General features: G+C 36.9%; 1 pseudogene; it reads left to right on the top strand.

Annotated features, from left to right (window-relative positions):
- The first annotated feature begins 2,020 nt into the window (after positions 1-2,020).
- LOC102840400 lies at positions 2,021-5,654 on the top strand (annotated as a pseudogene).
- The last annotated feature ends 6,215 nt before the right edge of the window (positions 5,655-11,869 follow it).

Here is an 11,869-nt window from a genome sequence, read left to right as displayed (position 1 = left end):
ATCCATTGGTCGTTTTATGATGCATGGAAGGCATTGTAACCATTGCAATTAAATGATATATGATAGGATGAATGTAAAACTGATGTTCTCCCATGTAAACACACATAATTCACAATAAAAACTAAAAAAAAAGTTTCTAAGATGAAAACTGTTGTTGTTACTATTTTATATAAAAAAATCAAGCTAAACAAAAACAATAATAGTAAACATCTAGTGACAACATTGCAAAGGTGAACTCCATTGACTTTTATGATTTAGTGCAAATCTTATTTTCCAAAATCCCATTACCCTTCACATGGTTTGTATCCTACAAATCTGCCTCCTTGAATCTCCCTAATGATGTGTCTTGATGTATTGAGATTTCCGATACTCCAGTGTAACTTTCAAGAAATAAGTTTTCAGCTTGTATGCCATAGAACCCGAATAGGGATTCTGAGCATGGGTTTGAACAGCCAACCTTGTGACTACTAATCCAGTACTTACTCTACAGAATCACACCAGGGATTGACTACATCTCCCCAAATGTCTGCACAACAAATCATTTACTTTTTGCAAGGTCAGCTCAAATATCTGCACTTACTCGAAGCTCTTCATGACACTCTGATCTGAAAATAATCCCATCTTCTTATTCTCATATGTTTCTTTTGTTACTCATCAATTTAAATATATATATGTGTGTGTGTCTGTTTATATAATATATATGTTTATATATTTATATGTGTTTATACTGAAACTGAGTATAAATCCTTTTCCTAATTTCATCATACCTTAAATAATAATTGTTCAATAATTATTTGATGAATAGATACATTATCAACAATAATTTATCATGAAACTTTATGATTATGTTTCTAAATGGGAAGGATGGAACTAGGAAATAAAATCTGGACTGTGTGTTTTATAATCCTTTGAGAAGAGATTTGTAAAAGAATATTTTAAACTCCAATGGTGATATATTTTGTGTACATATATTCATTTAAGGAGCTCTGGTAGCATAGTGGGTTAGGAGTTGGGTTACTAACAGCAACATCAACAGTGTACAACTACCAGTGGCTACATCGGAGAAAGACAAGGCTTTCTACTCTCATAAAGATTTAGTCTCCAAAGTTGGAACCAATTTACCACTGCCATATTTAATTAATTATGAAATTTCAATATTACTTTCTAAAGGATGTTAAAGATTTTTATTTTTACTCAAATAACTTATTAATTTTAATGTGTCACTGCACTTATTTTTCTTAATGAATTTTGCTTATAGTTCTGAATTCAAGTTTTCATTGGTTTCCAGGCCCAGTTTAGTTTAGAAAAATTGATCATAAATATGTTGATCACAAACGTGATTTACCACAAGAAGCATCTCCTGATCACAAACTAGTTATGTTCTTACCTGGCCATAGAATCTGTTGCTTTTCTCTAGTTATATTTAATACATTCTGCCTCAGACTGAGGCATTATGTTCCCGTCCTGTCCTCCCTATTATGTTTTCATTGATATTAATTATTTTTTTACCCACATATCTAAACGTAGCCATCACATAAAAAGTAAAATCCTTAATAATTGCTGTATTAAGCTATATTTCTTCAAAGAAATCTTGTTTGCCTGGTTTTATACTGTTTTATAATGCTGAACAGTTGCCTGAATTTGAGGATACCCCTTTGTTGTTGAAAGTATCACTTCATTGTTATTTATTTTATTTATAGCTGAGTAATTTCCTCCTTCAAAATAGCATTTATGGGGCGTCACTGCCACCTCTCCAAAGTAAGCTCCTTGGCTGTGGCCTCTGACAGCAGACTGGGCAACTCCTCACTGACGAGTCTGCTGGTAGAGCTGGAGAAGGCAGAGCCGGAGTACAAGCTGCCGCTGTACCTAGTCCGGCACTGAGGCAGTGACTGTGTGTGAGGGATGTAGACCCAGCCAAAAAAGAATAGTTGAGTGGAAGTTAACAAAGCTTAAGGCTATGCCGGGAGACACGGGAAGAATGCAGTGGTTAAACTGAATAAAGTTGCACTGAGATCTCATTATGCATCAGAAAAATGGAATAAAAAAGAGGAAAATTCTATGGAGGAAAAGAATCCACTTAGCCTTTTCTGAGAAATGGAATACTGGGTTTGGAGGCTTTAAGAAATTCTACTTTCATCAACACTTGGCATTCAGAAAGCTAAACTGAGAAGGCCAATTCCTTGGAGCAGACAGTTGAGTTATTTCCAGTGCAGAAAGAAGGCTCAAGTCTGGAAAACGTGGATCCAGGACGAGACCAAGTCAAATGTGGCTGCTCCAAGTGTTAGTTTTAGTAGTCTTTACTCTAAAGTGAAAACAAAGGGCACTAAACAATTCATTTCTCCTTCAAGGACCCTCCTGGAGCTCCAATCAGAAAAGTTGCTGTTATTAGCAGAGAATTCCAACCATGAATACAGTTGAGAGAAAAGTCTTTTAAAGGCAGTTGCTGACTTACCAGCCAGTAGTGTTTTAGGTCAGGGCAGTGGGCACAGACCTAGGAATGATCCACATGCTTCTGACTTTCCCATGAAGTTAAATGTTGTTGTTGTTGTCAGGTGCCATCGAGTCTGTACCAACTCGTAGTAATATTATGCACAGCAGAACGAAACACTGCCCGATCCTGGGCCAACCTTACAATTGTTGCCCTACTTGAGCTCATTGATGCTGCCATTTTGCCAATCCATCTCGCTGGGGGGTCTTCCTCTTTTTCTCTGACCCTCCACCTTACCAAACATGATATTCTTCTCTAGTGACTGGTCCCTCCTGACAATATGTCCAAAGTATGAGAGACGAAGTTTGTCCATCCTGGCCTCTAAGGAGCACTCTGGCTGCACTTCTTCCAACACAGATCTGTTGGTTCTTTTGGCATTTTCAATATTCTCCTCCAACACCATAACTCAAAAGCATCAATTCTTCTATGGTTTTCCTTATTCACTGTCCAGCTTTTGCATGCACATGAGGTTATTGAAAATAACATAGCTTGAGTCAGGCGCACCTTAGTCCAAAAGTTGATGTCTTTGCTCTTCAACACTTTAAAAAAGGTCTTGTGCTGTATATTTGCCTAATGCAATAAATCATTTGATTTCTTGACTGCTGCTTCCATGAATGTTGATAGTTGATCCAAGAAGAATGAAGTCCTTGAAAACTTCAATGTTTTCTCTGGTGATAAGAAGTTGTTTATTGGTCCAGTGGTGAGGATTTTTGTTTTCTTGACATTGAGATGCAATACCAAAGGCTGTGCTGTTTGAGCATCAGCAAATATTTTAAGTCCTCTTCACTTTCAGCAAGCAAGCTTGTATCATCTGCATATTGCAGGTTGTTAATGACTCTTCCTCCAATCCCGATGCCATGTTTTTCTTCATAGAACCCAGCTTCTTGGATTATTTGCTTATCATACGTGTTGAATAAGTATGGTGAAAGAATACAACCTTGTCACACACCTTTCTTAATTTTAAACCATTCAGTGTGTCCATGTTCTGTTCAAACAACTGCCTCTTGGTCCGGGTACATATTCCTCATGAGCACTATTAAGTGTTCTGGAATACTCATACTTCGCAATGTTGTCCATAGCTTGTCATGGTCCACACAATCAAAAGCCTTTGAGTAGTCGATACAACACAGGTAAACATCTTTCTGATAGTCTCTGCTTTCAGCCAAGATCCATCGGACATAAGCACTGATATCCCTCATTCCACGTCCTCTTCTGAATCCAGCTTGAACCTCTGGAAGTTTTCTGTCAATGTTTGCTTGCAGCCATTCCTGTATTACCTTTAGTAAAAGTTTACTCTCATGGAATAACAAAGATATTGTCTGATGATTTCCGCATTCTCTTGGATCACCTGTCTTTGGCATGGGCACAAATACGGATCTCTTCCAATCAGTCGGTCAGATAGTTTTCTTCCAACTTTCTTGACGTAGATGAGTTAGTTCCTCCTGTGCCACTTCACTTTCTTGAAAGATTTCAATTTTTATTCCATCAATTCCTGGTGCCTTGTTGTTTGCCAATTCCTTCAATGCATCTTGGACTTCTTCCTTCAGTATCATTGGCTCTTGATCATATGCTACCTCTTGAAACAGTTGAACATCAACCATTTCCTTTTGGTACAGTGACTCTGTGTAATCCTTCCATCTTCTTTTGATGATTTTTGCATCATTCAATAATTTGCCCAGAGAATCCTTCAATAACAAAAGTTGAGTCTTGAATTTTTTCTTCAGTTCTCTCAGCTTGAGAAATGTTGAATGTTTCTCACCTATTAATTTCTTCATTCTTTGGTGGCTTGTGAGCTGCTGTGATTCTGGAAGCTATGCCACTGGTATTTTAAATACCAGCAGGGTCACTCATGGTGGACAGGTTTCAGATAAGCTTCCAGATGAAGCTAGACTAGGAAGAAGGAGTGATGCACTACTTCCAAATATTTAGTCAGTGAAAACCTTATGAAGTTCAATGAGGAGAGCTAAAATCCAGGTGACAGTGGCACAGTCATCACCTTGAGTAACCATAAGAGTAAGCGCTTTTGTTATGGCTGCTGTCAAGGGCTGGAGCAGTGTGGAAATGGGGGACCTGTGATTCCAAAATAGTTCTAACTTACCCAGCATAGAAGAAGAAAAGTATCTCCTTTTAGGATGTATGAGAAATCACCCATGATTCCATGATTAGATTTCAGTACAAAATTCTCAGATCCCAGCACTTAAAAACAAAAAGCCAAGTTCGTAAACGAAAAATATACCAGTGAAGCTGGGTCCAGAAGGTCACTGGGGAATATCAAGAGACCTGTAGGGAGAAATGCGGTGGTGACAGCTGCAACTTATTTTCTTCCTCAGAACCAAACGACTCTGCTTATCGGCATGAGCCATATTTCCCAGTTATGGACCACGATGTTGAGGTGACAGAACAGAACTTTCATACATCCAATGGCCACACTAGAGGAAGTCCTTTCTTGGGCAAGGAGCTCAGTTTAGGGGAAGGAGTCAATGACCAACAGAATGGCAACGCTACATATTCCTGGGACCAGACAGCTTCTTCCTTTCCTAAGTGGGAGCATACAGAGCTGAATCATGACATCCCTTTACCAGAACATCACTCTAGTAGCATGTTCATCTCAGAAACGGAAAGGGAAATTGTGACTCTGGGCCAGGACAGTTGGATAATTAATGTCAGACACAACAGAGTAAAACTGTCAGTGTCTGGCTAAAGAAATCTGTGAGTTGTATTGTACAGCTTTGTCTGAAGAGACTGTGCAAAGTGAGAGCTCATACCAGATGAAGGAGGAGGGCCCTCTGAAGCAGAACATTCTTAGTTCTAAGTTGCTGGACCACGCTTACTGGAAAAGTCCAGGGGAGGCTCCTTTGATGCGTAGTAGACTCAAACTAGCAAACCAGGTGGGAAGAACAGTCAAAAAGCATCTCCAGTGGATGATGAACAGCTGTCCATCTATCTTTCTAATCTATACTTTTCCTTTATTTACCCCCAACACATTTGCTTTTATTATCGTTTCTATAAGAACCCTTTTCTTTGCCTTCACACCTGGACTTCCTTTAAGCAGTTAGCTATTCTTCTAGAAGCCTTTTATATTGCTGCATTTTGTAGTTCCATAACTTATTTAATTAATCCTCGGTTGATGGACACCTGTTTTGCTTCCTATTTTTTCCTTCTATAATCAACAGTGGTACAATGGGAAAAAAATAGCATTTATGTTTCATATCACATGACATACATATCAAATTGTCCACTTTTTATTTATGACATGGCATGCTGATTTCATCTTCCAATCCAAATATCCAGTATATAAATGATTCCATCCAAGTTCATCCTATTGGATGAACTTGCAACCTATTTTAAGATTGATTTGGAAGCAAATTATCCATCTTCACTCATTCTGGTAAGAGATTAAAATAATAATAATAATAACAAGGGAATAAACAGTTAGCTTGCATTTAAAACACTTATGATCATGTTTCTTGCTTTTTAATAACTTTTTTAAATGACTCTTTATTAGGAAAGACTCTAATTTATGTAGATTGAGACTAAGAAAATATATCAGGTAGTATCTGTTTCAACACACAAATAACTATCTTTCCTTAAATAGTGATTCATTTTTTTCCTAAAGCAATTTATTCCACTTCTTTGCAATTAGATTTTTTTTTTCTCATGAAAACAATGAAAATGTGTACCAGGTAAAAACTCATAACTGCTAGCAATATAATGCACATAAACGTATTTACCTGTATTTTACTGTGTAAAGGCTTTAACTGTGTGGATCAAAACAACTTATGAATAAAATGGTGAAGAATGAGAATTTCAGCAGTGATACCACTAGGATTAGTATCAGTCACTGCAGTAACTCATGATATCACCCCCCCTACACGCACCCACACATACACAGTGGGCTTCCTCCTATACCAGACCAGAGAGAATTTTTAGTATTGTGTATTATCCATTTTAATCATAGAATAATATGTAATAAACATAGCTGTAAATTACTTAAATGTAGGATTTCTTAGATTATATGAATATTAAAAACAAAATTAGCAAGTGTGGTCATTCTATAGAATAAGCATTGAACTACAAACCACAAGGTTGGTGGTTTGAGCCCACGAGTTACTCCCTAAGATAAAAATGAGGTTTTCTGCTTCTGCAAAGATTTAAGACTTCAGAAACCCCATATGGGGTTTCTATGAGTCAGCACTGACTTGACAGTACTTAACAACAAACAACACCAAAATGCGGTATAAAATCTTTCTACACTGAATTACATTATTGGTTACAATGTTATGAATAACTGAGTTGAAGCCTTTTTAAAAATTTTTTCCTACTTTTCCTTTAATTACTACTTAATTCTCAAAATATTTAATATAAACTCACAAATACTAATTACTACAATATTTTACCAAAAGCACTGTATTATTATTATTTTTTTAAGTTTTTATTGTGAATTAAGTGATAGTTTACATGGGAGAGCATCAGCTTTATGTTCATCCTATTGTATCTCATTTCGTTGCAATGATTATAATCCCCTCCATGCAGCATCATTCAACAGCATTTGCTTCCATTCCCTCTCTCTTTTTTTTTTTTTTTTTAATGTATACTGAAGCACTCAGGAATATATAACCATTCAAACAACCAAAGGGCATATCCTGCAAGCCTGCCTGCCAGCCGCCAACACACAGCCTCTCTCCCTCCTTGAGTCTAGAGTCCCCAGTTGCTCCATCTCTCCATGTCATCATCTCTGCCTCCATCTCTGGTGTCACTGCTTCTCTGGATAGGGTCCCGCACTATGTTCTTCTCCCTTGATGGTCCTAGGGTCCTCCACTCCTGGACTGCAAGATCAATCTCTCCCCTCCATTTGTTACAAAACATCTACCTTTACACTTGCAACAATCACAATCAGTCCTGATAAATATTATTCATTATTGAACCACAAGAGTCTTATCCCTATCTCCTTTCACCAGTCCCATCTAGACAGGTTGGAAACAACTCAATGGAGAGTCCCTTCCCCTCTACCCTTTGACACTAAGCTCCCTCTTAAAAACTTGTAAGCCAGTCACTTCATGACCTTGTAGCCTCCACATTTTGTATAGCCAATGTCTAAGCTGCCCACCCCTGTCAACTCTGTATACAGAGGGGGTGGGAATTATCCTTGCTGTACAGATTTGTTCTCTCTTGTACGCTACTACATCCATAAGCATAGGTCAAATTCATCAAATTGTAGCAGATTATACTTTTTTCCCTCCTCTTTCTTCCTCTAGTTGAGTTCTGATCATTCAGCCATTGAAGCTAGGTCAAATGAGTACTATCTGCAAGTATGGGTGTTCTTGTACATCTCCCCTCACTTCATATCAGGTGGACACTTCACTCTCTTTCCCTGTCCATGGGCTCAGGAGTCTCCAGGTCTCGCTATACTGCTGACCAACCACTCTCAATCCAGGTTGATAGTCATCAATTGAATGAAAAGCAGCATAAAATTTGACAAAAGTCAGTGACTATTAACACACTAGTGTGATGAAACCTTGTGATTATAAACATTATTTTAATTGGGTCATAATGACAGATCTGACTGGACCACATTAGATAGTACAAATATTAGATTAGCATAGAATTTTAGCTTTGTAGGTATGTTGATATGAAGGGACTTAAAAAAGTTTATGGAAAAAATGCAATTGAAAGATAAGGAAGTTTTTTTTTTTAAAGAACTTAATGAATCCACCTTTTACATGTAAACTGGTCTCACCCAAAATGTTTATGTTGTTATAACTTACTGTAGGGATTTTTTTATTAAAAAATAATAAATGTCATTGAAACACTACATAAAAACACACCTGGTTGCTTTTGCTGTCACCTCTTCATATCTCTACCTAATATCTCCAGTGAATTTTAGAACACTTATTTATGCTCATGTACATATATATGCCCAGAGGAAGTCACTTGAACACATCAAAGGGATGGTGGTTGTGGTGATGGATGAGTGCTACTGGGTCAATTCCAACACATAATGACCCTGTATAGGGTCCTGAAGCAATAAATCTTGACAGGAGCAGAAAGCCTCATCTTTCTCCCAAACAGCAGCTGTTGGATTTGAACAGTTAACCTTGCAGTTAGCAGCCGAACTCGTAACCCACTAAACCATCAGATCTCTTCTAAGAAAGGAATATTGCCTGATTTAGAATCATGAAGGTATGCATCAGGTTTGTAGCCTTTCAACATATTTATACAATCTGTGTGCTGAGCAAATATCCAAGAAGCTGAACTATGTAAAGTAGAACCCAACATTAGAATTGGAGTAAGACCCATGAATAGTCTGTAATAGAGAAATGGATAAAAGAAATGTCTTTTATCAAATAAAAGGCTTTTCAAAAGCCTTTCTTATTGAAAGGACTTGAAGCACAATATGATGGAGATCAAAGACTACAGTCTTCAGTATGAATTAGATCTCTACACAAAGGTAATAAAAGTCTTTACAGCTGGACCAAAAATAACCACATGCTAAATGGAGAAAATATTGAAACTGTCAAGGATTTCAATTTACTTGGATCCACAATCAATGCTCATGGAAACAGCAGTTAAATAATGTATTGGGTTATAAAAATCTGTTGCAAAAGATCTCTTTAAAGTATAAAGTAATAATCTCAAGCTGTTCAGGCAACCCTTTCATGATTCTTAGGACATATAGTGCTCATCTACATTTTCCATCTCTGGGGTTTAGAGGGAAGTTGTTATCCCACTTTTAGTGCATGCTGCCATCTGATGGGAACCTGAATAACTGCATGAATCTGAAGAAACAGGCCTCACATCACCACAAGACCCCTCGGGACTCAAGTGATCTGCTAATCTATGGAAATTTATAGTACTTCAAAAGTATTCTTTTTCATGTCACTCAAACTGCCTTTCACTACTGAAAAGACATTTTTATAATGGAAAATGCAAAGCAGGAAATAATTTGGTCTTGTAAGGGTTAGTATACTAAATTGAAAATCTTAAGTATGTGCATATCAATAAATTTAGACTCCCTTTCTGATGTAACATTCTTAAAATCCATTTCCACAAAATATTCCCCAGTTTCAAGCTGATATAATTAACAAAACATTGCAATTATTTTAGTTTAATAAACTATCACCTTCTGGAGAAGATTTTGCAATTCTCCTTTAACATATTGGTATCTAACTACTTATGAGATTAAACATAATGAAGAATTGGAAGTCCCTTGTGAAGTAACTGCGTCAGGTTAAGACAATTACTGCTTCTGCTACTGCTGTATGTCCTTGAGTCAGTTCTGACTCACAGTGACCCTGTATAGGGTTTCCAAGGCTGTAAATCTTTACAGAAGCAAAGCAGAAAGCTTCATCTTTCTCTCACAATTCAGCTAGTGGATTAAAACTGCTGACCTAGTGGGTAACACACTATGTTTCCAAGGCTCCTCAAGGTCATTACCTTGCCTTTCAAAAAGGAAGGATAATCCACTCTGATGGGTCAGCAAAGGCTGCTTGTTGTAGCAAGAGAAGATGCTGGCAAGGTTAGTCTATTTAAAATACCCAGATCACAGCTCAGAGTCTGATACATTTAATATAATAACTTAAGGTAAACAAAAGTCACTTGTTGAGGCTGTGTATCCAAACTGAGTTGTAATTATGACATACATATGCATATGGGCATTTAAAAATCTAATTGTAACCATCTCTTCTCTGAGGCTACTACAATAGAGATCTGTAAACTATGGTCCAGGGGTCAGATGCCACACACTAAGAATGATTTGTATATTATTTAAAACGTTTAAAAATAAAAAAGGCAAAGAAACCTTTGTGACACAGACTGTATGTAAACTAATAAATCCTAAAATATTTTCTATCTTACATTTTACAGACAAACCTTGCTGACTCCTAAACTAGAAAATATAGTGATTATTTTTTTACCATAAGGACTTTGGTATTTTCTGACAATACTTAAATCTAGAAGATAAAAAATCTAGTGTTCTTTCTGTAAACTTTTTAGCATAGTCATAGGAATTGTACTTATTACTATAGTTATATGGTCAAATAGGACAGCTATTTGGCCACTTTAAGTTTATAGTTAATCAGTATTTTATCCCAAGTATTTATATATGATAATTTCATAAAGACACACATTATTTTCTCATTTTCACCATAAACAATATCATTAAAATGTTTAAGTTCAAAGGGTTGAGCAACTCAATATAAGTCACATCAACTTATATTGAGAGTTTTAATAGCATAAACCATATTCATCAGAATCTAATCAGAAAACAATGATTCCGTAGTACAATGCTCCCTTCCCACACAGGAGACTCAAGTTCAATATCTGGACAATTCACTTAAAGCACAGCCACCACCTGTCTCTTGTATAACTCTACATTTTGCTGTCATGCATGTTGCTATGATGCTGAACAGGTTCCAGCAGAGATACCAGACTCTGATGCACTAGGAAGAAGGGCCTGTTGACTCCCAAAATCATCCAATGAAAACCGTATGGAGCACAATGATTAAATTCCCTTGTAAATGGGGAAGCTAACAGTATATATTTCAAACAGTGGTCATTTAATATGAGAAATGATTACACATATAATGGAAAAGCAGAGAAGCTAAATATTGGAAGATGAAACCCAAAATTAATCAATAGCAGAAATTGCCTTGCCTCTCTAGAGCTAAAGGGGGAAAAATGGTGTCAGAGACCAAGAGCAGGACTATCATGCAGAAACTCAAATTATGGTAGTTCTGAGAGTTGAATCTTAGCTGAAAGTTAATACTATGGAGCACAGTTGTTGAACAGGTAATGGACCAATTTAGAGCATGGAATGTAGCTGCTCAATGCAGGTGAGTGGGGATATTCTATCTTCTCCCTTTCTTCCATGTTGCAGTCTTCTGCTATACCTCCATTAACTAAAGCTATCTGAAAACTATAAGTAAAAAATTGGGGAAACGTCATTCCCTACTATACATAGCAAGGCAAAGACGCACAGGAGCAGGACGAAAAGTCAAAAAATTACTGTTGCACTTGTTTTGCATTAGTAATATGCTACTGTGGACCCTGAAGGATAATCTGCTGGACCACAAGGTCAGTTTGAGACACAAGGTCTACAATTCAAACCCACCAGATGCCCCTCAGAAACTCTAAAGAAGGTCGCTATGAGTTGGAACCAAATGAAAGGCACTTAACAACAAAAACTGTAATTTTAAAGAAGCATGTTACTAATACAGAATATGCTTAATATGTATTTGTAATATGTTGTTGTTGTTAGGTGCCATCGAGTCGGTACCGACCCATAGTGATTAATAAACTACTGTAAAATAACAGTGGTGGTGGTTATGTGCCTTGGAGTCGTTTTTGATCTTAGTGATCTTGCATAGAGTTTTCAAGACTGTA

This window comes from Chrysochloris asiatica, unplaced genomic scaffold (assembly GCF_000296735.1).
Source record: "Chrysochloris asiatica unplaced genomic scaffold, ChrAsi1.0 scaffold00233, whole genome shotgun sequence".
Taxonomy (NCBI): Eukaryota; Metazoa; Chordata; class Mammalia; order Afrosoricida; family Chrysochloridae; genus Chrysochloris; species Chrysochloris asiatica.
Note: the sequence above shows the minus strand (reverse complement) of the source record. Positions and strands in the feature narration are given on the sequence as shown.